This window comes from Pantherophis guttatus, chromosome 5, assembly GCF_059756535.1.
Source record: "Pantherophis guttatus breed Tessera chromosome 5, ASM5975653v1, whole genome shotgun sequence".
NCBI classification, from domain to species: Eukaryota; Metazoa; Chordata; class Lepidosauria; order Squamata; family Colubridae; genus Pantherophis; species Pantherophis guttatus.
Genome location: NC_142067.1, coordinates 72,408,879 through 72,423,903, shown reverse-complemented (window position 1 = coordinate 72,423,903; position 15,025 = coordinate 72,408,879). Strand labels below are relative to the sequence as shown.

The 15,025-nt window shown below is 39.5% G+C and overlaps 1 long non-coding RNA gene across 1 annotated transcript; it reads right to left on the bottom strand.

Moving 5' to 3' along the window:
- Window positions 1–401: 401 nt before the first annotated feature.
- On the bottom strand, window positions 402–13,195 carry LOC117669377 (uncharacterized). Its single transcript, XR_004592421.2, has 3 exons — window positions 13,039–13,195; window positions 4,458–4,804; window positions 402–2,558 (listed from the first exon to the last, which is right to left on the bottom strand). It is a non-coding gene; the product is annotated as an uncharacterized LOC117669377 (long non-coding RNA).
- Between the last annotated feature and the right edge of the window lie 1,830 nt (window positions 13,196–15,025).

The window sequence follows — 15,025 nt, the reverse complement described above, 5'->3', positions numbered from 1 at the left end:
GGATGGAGGATATTTCAGTCTCAGCAGCACTTTTCCCTAGTAAAGGCCCCATACTTTCCCCAACCTGTATTACACTAATTATACACACAAATCATACAGGCCATACACACACAAACATACACAACCAAACCACCAAAGAGAAAACATATACTCACTCCTGGTGCACCGAAGTCTTCAGGAACGTTCCTCTCTGTCCAGGCATTCAGGTCTCTGCCTCAAGGTTCATAGAAAAGCAATTCCGGCTGGAAAGGAAATAACCCCATCTCACTGAAATCAGTGTTTGTGCGCATGTATCAGGGAATTCCACCATTCCAGACAGAATGTTTTCAGTCCCTTCGGGCACCAATTGTGGTCGACAGGTAAATCCCATTATCGTTTTAAAGAGACAAAGACCAAAATAATCCTGGAACAAAGTTTATTCTTTGCAAAGGGCCTTTCTCTCTAAAGTAGAGAAAGACGAAAATAAAACAATTTACACAAGTTTTTATAGTCTTCAGGAACATCAGAATACACGTCAATAAAGTACCTTGGGAATCAGTTCCAGATCTTACATAACATCTTATATAACATATGCAGTACATAATTCCACCCTGGAAATTCCCCAATTCCCAACAGACATACCCCCAAAAAACATCAATTGCGTACTTCCTTTAATTAATAAGGGCAAGTTAACCCAAGAACATATTTCCTGCAAGACAAACATCCTCTAAAAAACACAGGAATTACACATTTCCTTTCTCATGTTCTTAAATGTCAGCTAAATTATATAATCAGGTTATACAAGGTAAAACAAAACCTTAACATGATTTCAAAATGGCGTAACTCAGGTTATGCTTTTACAGGAATAATTCTTATTTTTCTCACACTTAACCAATTCCGTTTTTAAAAATTAAAGTCATTTCTGTATGGCATTACAGCAGAGGATTGAATAATGTATGACTATTAGATTAGTTAAAAATGGCTAAAATTCTGCCCTCAAGCGCATGAGATGCTCTGTCATAGTCCTGGTTACAGATTTACAGATTACAGATTAGTAGAGTTGTAAGGGACCTTGTAGATCATCTAGTCCAACTCCCCACCCAAGCAGGAGACCCTACAACATTTCTGACAAATGGCAGTCAAATCTCTTCTTGAATGACTCCAGTGATGAAGCTCCCACAACTTCCGAAGGCAAGCTGTTCCATTGGTTGATTGTTCTCGCTGTCGGAAAATGTCTCCTTATTTCCAGGTTAAATCTCTCCTTCTTTAGTTTCCATCCATTATTCCTTGTCTGACTTTTAGGTGCCTTGGAAAATAGCTTGACCCCTTCCTCTCTGTGGCTGCCCCTCAAATATTGGAACACTGCTCTCATGTCTCCCCTGGTCCTTCTCTTCACTAGACTAGCCATGCCCAGTTCCTGTAACCATTCTTCATATGTTTTAGTCTCCAGTCCCCTAATAATCCTGGTTGCTCTCCTCTGCACTTTTTCTAGAGTCTCAACATCTTTTTTATAGTGTGGTGACCAAAACTGGATGCAGTATTCTAGGTGTGGTCTTACTAAGGCTTTATGGAGTGGTATTAGTACCTCACTTGATCTTGATTGTATCCCTCTGTTAATGCAGTTTAGGATTGTATTGGCTTTTTGGGCTGCCGCTGCACACTGCTGACTCATATTTAGCTGGTTGTCCACTAGGACTCCAAGATCTCTCTCACACTTACTGCTATTAAGCCTGGTTTCACCCAGTCTATATGTGTACTTTTGGTTTTTCTTGCCTAAGTATAAGACTCAGTGGTGGGTTTCAAAATTTTTTACTTCCGGTTCTGTGGGTTTGGCTTGGTGGGCATGGCATGGCTTGATAGGCATGGCTTGGTGGGCATGGCAGGGGAAGGATACTGTAAATTTTTTTTTAAGTGTTTTTAAGTGTTTTGTTTATTGTTTTTAATTAATGGGGCCAAATTTATATATGTATATTTTAACTGTATTTTAATATTTGTATTTGATGTTTTTACTTGGCTGTTCACCGCCCTGAGTCCTCAGAGAGAAGGGCGGTATACAAATTCAAAAATAAATAAATAAATAAATAAAAAATCTCCATTCTCACCCCACTCCGGGAGAAGGATACTGCAAAATCCCCATTCCTGTCAGGCGTGCCTCCTTTCAAATTTCAGGAAAGAATGACCCCGACTCCTTTTTCATGGAAAAAGGTACTTTTACTAAAATAGAATTGAATGCAGCCAAGGAAAGCAAGATCTGAGACAATAGGCGCGAAAATCACATATAGAAAGCATCCCCTCCCAAGTGTCCAGCGTAAATCATCCAATCCAAAGGTCCTCCAGAGGTCAGGTGGAATCACACATCTGGCAGTGTCATCAATCTGGAATGTCAGCAGATAGCAGCTTCAAAGGCACAGGACTGCAGCTAAGATTCGGTTTCGTTTCTCCATACTCCTTCACCAGCACGCTTCCCCATCTAGCAATTTCCTAACTCCCCCTCCCCCCCTTTTCCATGGCAGCCGACAAGCAAGCATTGAAAAGATTGGAGGCTGACATTCGGCACCCCTTCAAAAGAGATATTATTCCTGGAAAATATAAAAGGGAGACAAACATACAATATGTACAGGGAGCAAACGATTAAGGTTTATCAGGATAGTTGGTATAAAATTATTGGACTTTCTTCAGGGCTCAAACATCTTTTTTATTTACCCTTTCAGCTTTTGACAATGGGAAATGTTTCCAAGCCACCAAATACTGCACCTTACCACGATGCTTCCTAGAATCCAAGATTTCCTTGACCTCAAAATGTTGTTCACCTTCAATCAGAATGGGGACAGGAGGAGGTTCTTGGCCTGGGCGCAAAGGGGAGGAGTGTTCCGGTTTGAGAAAACTGACAAGGAACCATGACTGGATTAATTACCCGCACTATCGGGAAAGGGCCCACATATTTGGGTCCAAGCTTTTTCGGAATCTTCTCCTCCCCCTCTATGTGGTCTATTGCTGTTTCTGCCTCCTTGTGTTCCCCTCCGTCCTCCGGAAGGGGTTCTTTCCTGTGTTTTCCTGGTTTCTTGGAGCGAATGCGCAAAACTCCCTTCCTCCAATTAATGCACAGGTTCCATTTACGGAGCCATGGTAACCCAAGTATGAGGGGTCGCTCCATGCCAGGGGCCACGATGAAACTAAGAGTCACTAGATGATCCCCCAACTGCATCTCGATGGGTTCAGTCACAAAACTGGCTGGGCCCCCTCCTGCCACTGATCTGTCTAGCTGACAGAAAACGATGGGCCTTCTCAATGTTCTTAGTCTTAGGCCCATCTTTTCCACCACTTTTGAGTTGATTATGCACCTAGTGCATCCAGAGTCTACGAGGGCTGGAATCTGCCTGTGAGCCCCGGTGGATGGCACCCTTAATTTTACAGAGATGATCATGGGACCCCCATTGTGACTCATCAGGTCGTCAGCGGACTCAGTGTCCGCCTCGCTGTCGTTGCGATGGTCGGAGTTCCCAACTCACCCTGTTTTCAGGGAGCAAACTCAATGACTTCTCCTTTCAGGGTGGGCTCGCGGGTTTTTGTGGGAGCTTTGTCAGCCTTCTTCCCTCTGGGGCCGGTTGATTTTGATGCTGGCTTGGAGAAACACTCAGCCGCTCAGTGTCCTTCCTTTCCACATTTGAAACACACAAAGGATTTGGCTTGGGTTTGGGCTTTGTCTTCCCCACTGCTGTCTTTGGCACCCCCTTACAGAAAGAGGAGGATGACTGATCCCAGGCGCGGCCACCACGGATCTGGCTTCAGGCCAGGTCAATCTCTACATCCACTGTTACCACGTACCAGCTCTGCAGATCTTTGGGGACCCCGCGTGCTCTGCAATCCTTGTAAATGTCCTCATTCAATCCATCTTTATAGTTTTCTAATAGGGATGCCTCTGACCACCCTCTCATGAAAGGGGCCAGATCGCAGAACTCTTGAGTGTACTCTGCCACTGATCTCTGGCCCTGGTGAATGCCCTTAATTCTGATTCTCGCTTTCCGCTCGGCTAGGGAATCCTCAAAGTGTGTTCTGAGGGCTCCCATAAAGAGGTTGTAATTTCTCAGCAGGAGGGAGTTGTTATTGTGAAGGCCCACCATCCATTCGGCTGCCACCCCCTCTAGGGCATTTGTAACGCTCCTTACGCGAGCTGCATCCCACAGATAGTCCTCCCCCCAGTCCTGCATGTGGTTCCACACTTGGATTAAAAAAAATGCCAAGGTTTTCGGGTCTCCTCTGAACTTGTCTGTTATTGGGGGGGGGAATTTTTGGCTTTCTTCGCCTCTGGGGTGGAGCCTGCAATGCTAGCGCCCCCTGGACTGCCACATCTCTCGCCAGAGATTCAGAGGCTTGAGACGTTCCTTCCCCAGCTTGCTCTTCCTCTCCCCCACAAGCAGCCATCTCTGGGTCTTCCCCGGGGTGGTTTCCTCCCTCCCTTCCCAATTGGGTAAACATACCTCTCCTGGGTCTGGCGGCTGGCTTCGGAATCCCTGAGAAGTTGCATAGCTTGGGCAACCATGAGGCTTTCTTTCTGCTCTTGCATCCATGCCGATTCCCCTCTCAAGGGTCTGGCACTTGTTACTCCTTGGGGGGTCCTTCCCCAGTCCGGTAGCCTCCCCACTCCAGTCGACCATCTGGCTCGCTCTGTTTCCTCTCTCAGTCATAATTTTGCCATCCATTCCAAAGTTTCCCCCTCTGGGTGGAGGGAAAGAATTGTAGAGCCCACAGATCCCATCTGGTCCTGATCACTATCTTGATCTGACATCGTCTGGTTTTCAGCCCCCTCGGTAGTTATCTGGGATGGCTGTAAAAGTGAGATCTTGCTTAATGTCAGGCGTGCCTCCTTTCAAATTTCAGGAAAGAATGACCCTGACTCCATTTTCATGGAAAAAGGTACTTTTACTAAAATAGAACTGAATGCAGCCAAGGAAAGCAAGATCTGAGACAATAGGCGCGAAAATCACATATAGAAAGCATCCCCTCCCAAGTGTCCAGCGTAAATCATCCAATCCAAAGGTCCTCCAGAGGTCAGGAGGAATCACACGTCTGGCAGTGTCATCAATCTGGAATGTCAGCAGATAGCAGCTTCAAAGGCACAGGACTGCAGCTAAGATTTGGTTTCGTTTCTCCATACTCCTTCTCCAGCATGCTTCCCGATCTAGCAATTTCCTAACTCCCCCTCCCCCCCTTTTCCATGGCAGCCGACAAGCAAGAATTGAAAAGATCAGAGGCTGACAATGCCTCTCAAGTCCCCTCCAATCAGCTGGGACTTGGGAGGCAGAGAATAGATGGGGGCGGGGCCAGTCAGAATGTTTACTACCGGTTCTCCAAACTACTCAAAATTTCCACTACCAGTTCTCCAGAACCAGTCAGTACCTGCTGAAACCCACCTCTGATAAGACTTTACTTTTCTCTACACTGAATTTCATTTTGTTAGATAAGGCCCAGTGTTCAAGTCTATGAAGATCCATCTGGATCTTGAGCCTATCTTCTAGGGTGTTAGTTATTGCTGCCAGCTTAGTATCATCTGCAAATTTGATGAGTTCCCCTTCTACTCTCTCATCTTAATTGTTTATGAAGATATTGAAGAGTATCAGGCCTAAGATGGAACCTTGTGATACCCGATTGCTTACTTCCCTCCATGTAGACGTAGACCCATTAAGGACTACTCATTGAGTATGGTTTGTCAGCCAGTTACAAATCCGTCTGATGGTGATGCTATCTATGCCACTTTTTTCTAGCTTAACAAGAAGTAGGTTGTGATCTACTTTGTTGAATGCCTTGCTGAAGTCTAAGTATATTATGTCCACAGTATTTCGCTGGTCTACTAATTTAGTCACTATGTTGAAGAATGAAATAAGATTGGTTTGGCATGATCTATTTTTAACAAACCCGTGCTTTTATTATATAGTTATATGTAATATACATTGTTTCTTATGAACTATTTTCCCCATTTATCCATTTTTTAAATCAAAGTAGGCTGTGATCAAAGATTAATAATAAAATAGTTAGAAGCATTAATAAAAACAGTCAAAGAAACTAAAGCTAACTAAAGCTAACTAAAGTAATCTACACCTAACACAGATGTGAATAATATATTCTATGTTCTCTCATGCAGGGTGCAGGGTGCAACTGAAAATGGTTTTCCAAGCCAATTAATATGGAATTTGTGATTGAAGCCATGGGATTTTAAAACAGAATGCATTTGGTCAACTATGAGGCTATAAAGGTATCCTGAAATATCAGGAATGCAATAAAACCATCAAAATAAATGAGTGTGACACAGTATTTCTAGGCAGCAGAGCTGGTTCCAGATATTTATTGAAACCAGCCTTAGCACTTAGCACTTAGACTTATATACTGCTTCACAGTGCTTTTAAAGCCCTCTCTAAGTGGTTTACAGAATCAGCATATTACCCCCAACAATCTGGGTCCTCGTTTTACCCACCTTGGAAGGATGGAAGGCTGAGTCAACCTTGAGCCCGGTGAGATTCGATATGCCAAATTGCAGTCAGCCGGCAGTCAGCAGAAGTATCCTGCAGTACTGCATTCTAACCATTGTGTCACCTTACTCTTTAGTAAGTAAAGATAAAGGTAAAGATTCCCCTCGCACATATGTGCTAGTCATTCCCGACAAGTAGTTGAATGATAATAGGACACATAGGCACATTGAGCCCTTAAAAACTTTGACTGAACAACTTCAAAGAGATCTTGATTGCAATATTAGGAAAGTAGTAAACTGTAGATCAAATAGCTCATAGTATTGCTGTATAGATCATGACTGCTGCTTTAGAATGGTCTTTGCCACTATGAATGGCAAAATGCAAAGTAACATTTGCAGGACAATAGACACACATACCACTATTTCCTTTGTTTAGTTCCAAGATATTAAAGCACCAAATATATTTCAAGATATTTTAATTACTAAATTTGACTAGTGCTAATGTTCACATATGCTTCTGTATGACAAGGTTTATAGCAAATATAGCTATTTTCATTTTATTATGATAATGAACCATTCTCTGCAAGAGAAATTACCCTGGCATACCATTCTTCATCAAGATGGGCCTACCCACCTTTACACTTGTTGTTAGAAACACCCCAGAATAAATTAAAGAAGTTGCTGGTTGTTTCATCTTATTATCCTGAATGGGTCGGTTAAGGGAGACAGCTATTGAGTTTTCCTGAATATTATTTCCAAATGGAATCTCTCTTTTTTTAATGCCAATTGCACAGATAAAGACTGTATTCTATTAGTCCCCAAACTAGCAGTAAAAGCTCTTGTCCAATAATAGAGGTCCCAAGGTCAAATAAATTCTCATCTAGAAAAGAAAGGTTCTGTGAAGGAAGAAGCCCACCTCCATCACTCCATCTAGAGCAGCGGTTCTCAACCTGGGGGTCGCGACCCCTTTGGGGGTCGAACGGCCATTTCACAGGGGTCACCAAAGCCCTCTCTCACCCCCCCCCACGCCTTCACTCACCCTCACCCTCTGCCTCTGTTGGATCACCGGTCGCCGGTCGCTTACCCTGCCCACTCCCAATCTATTGCTGCCTCCGGAGTCCCAGCTGATGGCTAGAGGGAAAAAAACTTTAAATTCTTGCCGTGGGGCTTCAAAGGGCCGCCCTACAGCTGATCAGTGTTAAAAGAAAACAAATGAATAGACTGGTGCCTGCAAAAATAGAAAAAACAGCCCCTTTCAGCTTCAGCATAGATTAATTACCATAAATTGATTTGATCAGCTTCCCCACTCTCAGCTGATTTGCTCTCAGCTGTTTTGCGGAGGGCTCTGTTGCTAGCTAGCTGCAAAGAGGTAAATTCCTGGAGCAGATATTTTTTCCCCTAGCTATGCTGAAAAAGCGAAATTGAAAGTAAAGCAGGGTCTTTGCTGCAAGGTGACAAAATGAGGCAGAGAGAGATTTTTTTCTTTTTCTTTTTCCTCACCAAAAAAGGTAGGTGCAAAACTGCAAACAATGGGAAATTTAGGGCAAAAGAGGAGGTTCAAGATTTTAAAACACAAAAGAAAAAAAGCTCTATTTAACTAGGGAATTGTAATAATTGAGATACTATTAATTGTATATTGTGTTGAAAGCAGAAATGGTTAAGTTGTGGTTTGGAGGAATATACAGGGAAAATTATTTGGTTTATTATTATTGGTAAATATAATTAATTGATTTGTAAGAAATTGGATTGCATGGAAATAATTGGAATATTCATGTTCATATTGATTAATATACAAAAAAGATAGTTATATAACTAATTGATTTATATTAAAATGTTGAATTTGTATTAAACAACTGTATTACATAATTACATAATTAACCAATGTGAGGATGGATATAAAAATAGATGACAATACGAAGGGGTATAATATAGAATAGAAGGGAAAAATTGAATTTGATTAAGATTAGAGATGAGGATGAAGGGTAATATTGGTTTTTTAAAAAAATAGATGAGGAATAAATATGGTAAAAAGGAAATATAGAAATTGTAAATTTAATTGAAATGACTAAACACTGTGTTGGAAGAAATATCCTTCTGGGTTCTGCTCCAAGTGGGGAAAAAGACACTGGAAACATGGAGACTGCTTGGAAAGATGGTTTAATGGTGGACAGGATCACATGGCTTGAGTTCCTGAACAGAAAAGGGGCAGATACAGTAAATCCTTGGGTTTTTATGCTCTCTCTGGTTTTGCATTTCTTGGGGCCCCGAACGAGTATCCTGATTGGTTGTCAGACTCCCAGGGGGTGGGGATCTTAGCTAGCCTTGCTGGCTGATGGTCACATGTGCTTCCCAGGTCACATGTGGTGAGTTTTGGTTGCTAGATGGGGCCCATTGTGTTAGTTTCTGTTGCTATTGTGTTGCAAATGTCCTTTGACAAAGGATTGACTTTCTGCCTCTGGCCCATTAACAAAGGGTGGGGGGCAGGAAGGTGGGAGCTGCTTTGTCTGTAAAATATGCTTCTCCATTTCTCATCCAGGGAAATATAATATTCTGCCTTTTTAATATTTCCCAAAATATTTTATTCTTCTAGGAAAGGGGTGGGTGCTAACCTCCTACAACTGTTTAAATTTGTGAACCGGCCAAATACTCTGTTCAAAGAAAATACGTTGTATGTTTGTATGTGTGTTTCTAATTATTGCTATTTATTGCTATTTGTTCTCTTTTATTCTTTAAAGTTTAACAATTCATTTTTTATCTTAATATCTTTATATTTGTTTGGGGTTGGCTTTCTTCCCTTTCATCTTTTTTATTGTACAGCAATCTTTCTCCTCAAACCTACCACCTCTCTCTTTTCTTTCCTTCTTACTTTCTCTTCCCCCCTCTTCTTCTTCTCCCTACTTCCTCTTCCTTTCTCCTTCTCCTCCTCTCTTCCTCCCTCTCTTACCCTCACTCCTACTCTAATTTCCCTTCCCTTCCTTCATCCCTCTCTATTGCTGTATCCTTTTATGCATATGGACTACTCAGAGGGCTGAAAAAGTTATTTTTGACTGGTCCTCGCATTTTTGACCAGTCCTCAAACTTACGACTGTCCTCACAATTTACGTTTTTGCCCTATCTTGTCACCATGATGAAGAGAAGCAGTTGTGAAATGAGTGACACGGTTGTTAAGAATGCTACAATGGGCATAAATGATGACCACTCATAACTGCGAAGACCGGTCAAAAGTGCGAGGACCTGTCAGAAATCACTTTTTTCAGCCCTCTGGGTAGTCCTTTTATGCACAGGGACTACTCAGAGGGCTGAAAAAGTTATTTTTGACTGGTCCTCGCACTTTTGACCAGTCCTCAAACTTACGACTGTCCTCACAATTTACGTTTTTGCCCTATCTTGTCACCATGGTGAAGAGAAGCAGTTGTGAAATGAGTGACATGGTTGTTAAGAATGCTGCACTGGGCATAAATGTGAGAATGGTCATAAGTGTGAGGACCAGTCAAAAGTCTGAGGACCTGTCAGAAATGACTTTTTTCAGCCCTCTGAGTAGTCCCTATACACATAGCCATGGCCACCCAGTCACATGACCAGCTAGCCATGCCCACCCAGTCACATGACCTCCAAGCCACGCCCACAAAATAAGCCACGCCCATAGAACCGATAATAAAAAAATTTAGAACCCACCCCTGGTTGGGGGTCACCACAACATGAGGAACTGTATTAAAGGGTCGTGGCATTAGGAAGGTTGAGAACCACTGATCTAGAGCTTTAGCTCTGGTTAGGGACTTTTGATTGTTAGTATCTAGCACTTACTATGTTTTGGATAAAATTCCAAATAATACTCCTAGGCCAAGGTCCTTGTTTGGTAAAGCTTGAAAAAAAATCATTAAGGTGTCAGAGCCTATACCGTTTCTGACTTGAGCTAGTTTTCCATGCATTTATCAGAGATGAAACAATTCTATAAAGTTCTATGAAAAAAACAAAAAACAAAATCTCAAAGGACTCAAAGACTGTGGAAAATGCTCTGCTTAATAGCAATAATAAATCTTCTGTAGTCTGGTTTTTTATCCAAATAGATTATCTGATATAGATCTAAAAGTTTGGTTGAACGTTTTATGTTATACAGTGATGATTAAAAATTATGAATCCTTTGAATTTTCAAAATTTCCAAATAAATGTGAATTAAAATGTAGTCTGTTCTCCATACAAGTCCTAAAACTAAATAAAAAGAACTCAGTTAAACAAATGAATAAAAAGCATTATATTTGTTCCTTTATTTATTGAGGAAAATATGTGAATAATCAGAAGGGACACCTGTATGTAACAGGATTTGTCTCTTTCAGGTTTTCTTATGGCTGGAATGCTTAGTGAAGATCCAATGACTACATGTGAAGAGATAGAGTACAATATAAGTCTCTTTTCCCCTTATTATCCCATTTGTAATCAAACAATATTATTGATTGTCTCAATAGATCAGAAAGAGAGATGAGTAGGAACTGGCCACTTTTGTGTGTCATATTCATATTGAAAGGACAGAATGGATGTATCAGTTTCATTTTAAAATTAATTAATACTTTTGATTAGATTCTCTTTTGTTTTGACTTAGATGTAATACAATGAAAGCTAGTTTAGTATAATTGTTGGATGATTTTAGGTCCATCTTTTTATTTATTTACTAACTACAGGTAGCCCTTGATGTATGACCACAATTGACCCCAAAATTTTCATTGCTAAGCAAGACAGTTATTAATTGAGTTTTGCCCTATTTTATGTAAATTTTTTTGCAACAGTTTTTAAGTGAATCACTGCAGTTCTAAATTACTAACACTTTTGTTACTGGATCTGTTTCCCCTTTGACTTTGCTTATCAGAAGTTTGCAAAAGATGATCACATGACCCTGGGACACTGCAGCCATTATAAATACATGCCAGTTGCCAAGCACCTGAATTTTGATCACATGATCATGGGGATGCTGCAACGGTTATAAGTATGAAAAATAAATCACTTTTTTCAGCGATGTTGTAACTTCAAATGATTACTAAACAAATGATTGTAAGTTGAGAACTACCTATAAAAAGGAGAGATATGTCCACCTCCAAAATATTTACAGGTATACAGCTAATTACTTAAGTTATACAATTAATGCTCGAAATAACATTAATAAAAGATTAGCACAGTGCATTTAAGTGTTTTCATTTTTTAAAATAAATATGATTCTTTTGAACCTAAAAGTAAAATCTCCACTATATTATTAATTGTTGTTCTAATCATTTAGTCATGTCTGAGTCTTGGTTACTTTATAGAGCTTTCTTTTGCTAATTGGGTCTGCATGCGGAAAAGGCCTTCATCCTGTAGTGTTGTGGATTTAATAAGACAAACGCAACTTTTGGATTAATCAGAGACAATTTGTATATTGCGCAATAGTTTCAAAGCTCTGTACACGAAGCGTTGAACAAAGACAGAAATTAGGTACAATGGTTTTATACCCTTCTAGACAAAGGATTCTGTTAACTCAGCAATTCATATGGTCATATACATTTGTCATTTTTAATTGACATTTCCTAATTACTGAGTTTCTTTGCAAAACAGTTATAATTCTTTTTGTAGATTACTGAAGCATAGACTCAAATCATCTTCTGACGATAGACAACTTTTAACTCATGTGGATCCCCTTGACCTAACCAACCTTTAAGCTGTATGTCATTAGAATGTTCCTTTCTTCTGACAACTTAGAGGCCTCCTAGAGGTACCAAAAGGATTTTGGCTGAGTTTGTACTTTTTCCAACCGGATGCATTACTTTTTAGAATAGAGTGAATAGAAAGTTATCCAGTGGTCATCTATCAGAGCCCGCTTCATTTACATTAGTAGTGGATAGACAACAGCTAAAACTGATGATAGACTTTATATATAAACTTTATATTATTAATTAGATATATCTTATAAGTAAAAAACTAAAAGAAGGAAAGGGAAGGGAAAGGAACACAAGGGAAAGGGGGGAAGCAAAGCAAAGCAGAGCAAAGCAGAGCAAAGCAAAGCAAAGCAAAGCAAAGCAAAGCAAAGCAAAGCAAGCTCCCATTTTAGAATAAAATTTGTGAAATACTTTATTTGATAAAAGTTCAGCACTTATATAAAATGACGTACCTAAAGTCAGCATGAAATTACTTTTCAATTTGCATTTACACATGCTCAAAATAATACATTTTCTTTTCACTAGTTCAATCAAAAGTTTTGATTGCTTTTCATTTGACTAAGAATGGACTTTGATAATAAGCCATTCCTCTTCTCCCCCATGCTACTGCTGTTTTTATAAGTGAAATCTAATTCCCATCTTCAAGGTACCTTTCTTAATTTTAGAGTATCAGAAAATTCTGTTCCAGTAATGATTTCTTTTTTTAATTTCCATTTGTTATTAACATGAAAAATGCTCTCACAGAAACTGAAGTTTTAAACACTTGGTTTTAATTTTGCTAGCTACTTTTAGTAATGGTGACTACTAAAAAAAAAAATCCTTTACAAATATAAAATATATAAAATTGAATATCCATTTCATGTATACATTTTCTATCAGGATGTCCATAAAAATAACTTCTGGTGGAACTCTCACCTTTGAAGGAATGGGAGCTTCTAGCTTTCCTACAGACTCTCCACAGTTCAAGGCTTAGAATGCTTTCTAAGTCAGAAGACCCCTCCCCCCCTTGGATAGGGGGAAACTTTAGAAATCAACCCTTTTGCTCCCTTGAGAAGCTGGGGTCTCTCAGACTGCTTCTTGAAGAAAAAGAAAAAGTAATCCGGTGAGTACCGGTTGGGGCGGGGCAACCAAGCAAGTTCACCGTGGAAGAATGAGTTGTTTTTAATAGACAATAAAAGGTGCCACCTCTTCTTTTTTGCATAATTATCTTTCATGCTGAAAGAGGCTTTCTCTAGTTGCAGCCTGCCATTTCCTTTTTTGTAGAATTATCATCATTTTTGAGGTTTTGTGATTTAAATTGGAGAGAGGGAGGAGCTGAGATATCCGAGCCAGACTAAGAAGCCTGATATAATTCAAAACTAAAGCAATGTGGAAACTATTCCTGAAATTATTCTAGTAATTTTTGGCTTAAATCTTACAGAGAATTTTATATCATTAGGGGACTCAACAGACTTGGTTTTCAGAGTTTAAACAAGAATTCTCTGTATGAAGTGTGGAGACTGTTGTGGGGGGGAATAGTTTTGTTTTTAACAGCTTCTGATTGGTCATTTGTGGTCATCTGTGGTAAAGCTCTGAATTTTTTTGAGGCCTTTTTATATACAGTAAATAGTGCTGATTCACCACAAGAGGCAGCCAATAGAGTATAGTATTGCTAACTCTTTTTAAGAACACTATTAGTCTTATAGTGTAATTTAGGTTTCAAGCCTATAACTCTAAAACTTTTAACTTTAAAACTTAATTTTTTTAATTTTAAACCCAAAAAGATGGTGATGAGGAAGAAGACAGAGAAATTAGAATGATTATCAGGAGATATAGAACTTTTAAAGCCATTTATGGATGTCAAAAACTCATGAGCATATTCAAAATGTCAGAGTAAAGCTGGAAGCTAAGTTTGATTTGCTAGCAAGGGAACTCCGGGAAGAAATCCAATGTCTGAAAGAAGATATGAAACAGGTGAAAGCCAGAGTAGATTGTATGGACTATGGATTGGAGAAGACAAACTCTTTATGTGAAGCTGAATTAGATGAAATAACAACTCTTGAAGCTCAGATTAAAGAATTTCAATTAAGATGTTGCAAGATTTTAAGGATCAGACTCAATAATTGATTTAAGAATAAAGTATTCAAACAAAACACTGTTTATTTACAGTAGGCATTCTATATTCACTGAATAATCACAGATAGAAGCCAGGAGGAGGTGCATACAGCTCCTTTTATATACACAAGGCGGAGCAAGATATGGGAGTGGTTAAATATGAATATATTAAATGATGAAGAATAAGTTAACCCCTAATACCCCGGTTATATACTATTTACATATTGGAGAATAAGGCATTTACTTGTGACAAATCCCCCTCTAAATGCCGATTCGATATACAACAATAATTACATTCAGATTCAGAGCAGTATAAAACTTGCAATTTTGAAGTCAAGTATTTGTGTTGTTTAGAAGGTAAAGGCTTTGTCAATATGTCATCTATTTGCTCTGATGTTTCGCAATGGACTGCTTTAATAAATCCATCCTGAGATAATTGTCTCACGTGCTTGAATTTTATATCTATATGTCTGGATCTTTGACCAATAGCATCAGATCTAGATATTTCAATAGCAGCCTTGTTATCTTCGTGTATGATAAATGGTAATGAAGGTTTCTTCCAAGTATTTGACAATAAATCATTAAACCATACAAGATTGTTGGAGGCTTTAGACAAACAAACATATTCTGCTTCAGTCGTTGAGGTGGCCACTAAATCTTGTTTTCCAGTGTACCAGTAAACTGGACAATCGTTAAGAAAAAATATATAACCAGATGTGCTTTTTCTACATATAGTATCACCTGCCCAATCCGCATCAGCATAACATGCGAGAATGGGCTCTTTCACATTATTAGGTTCCAATAATAA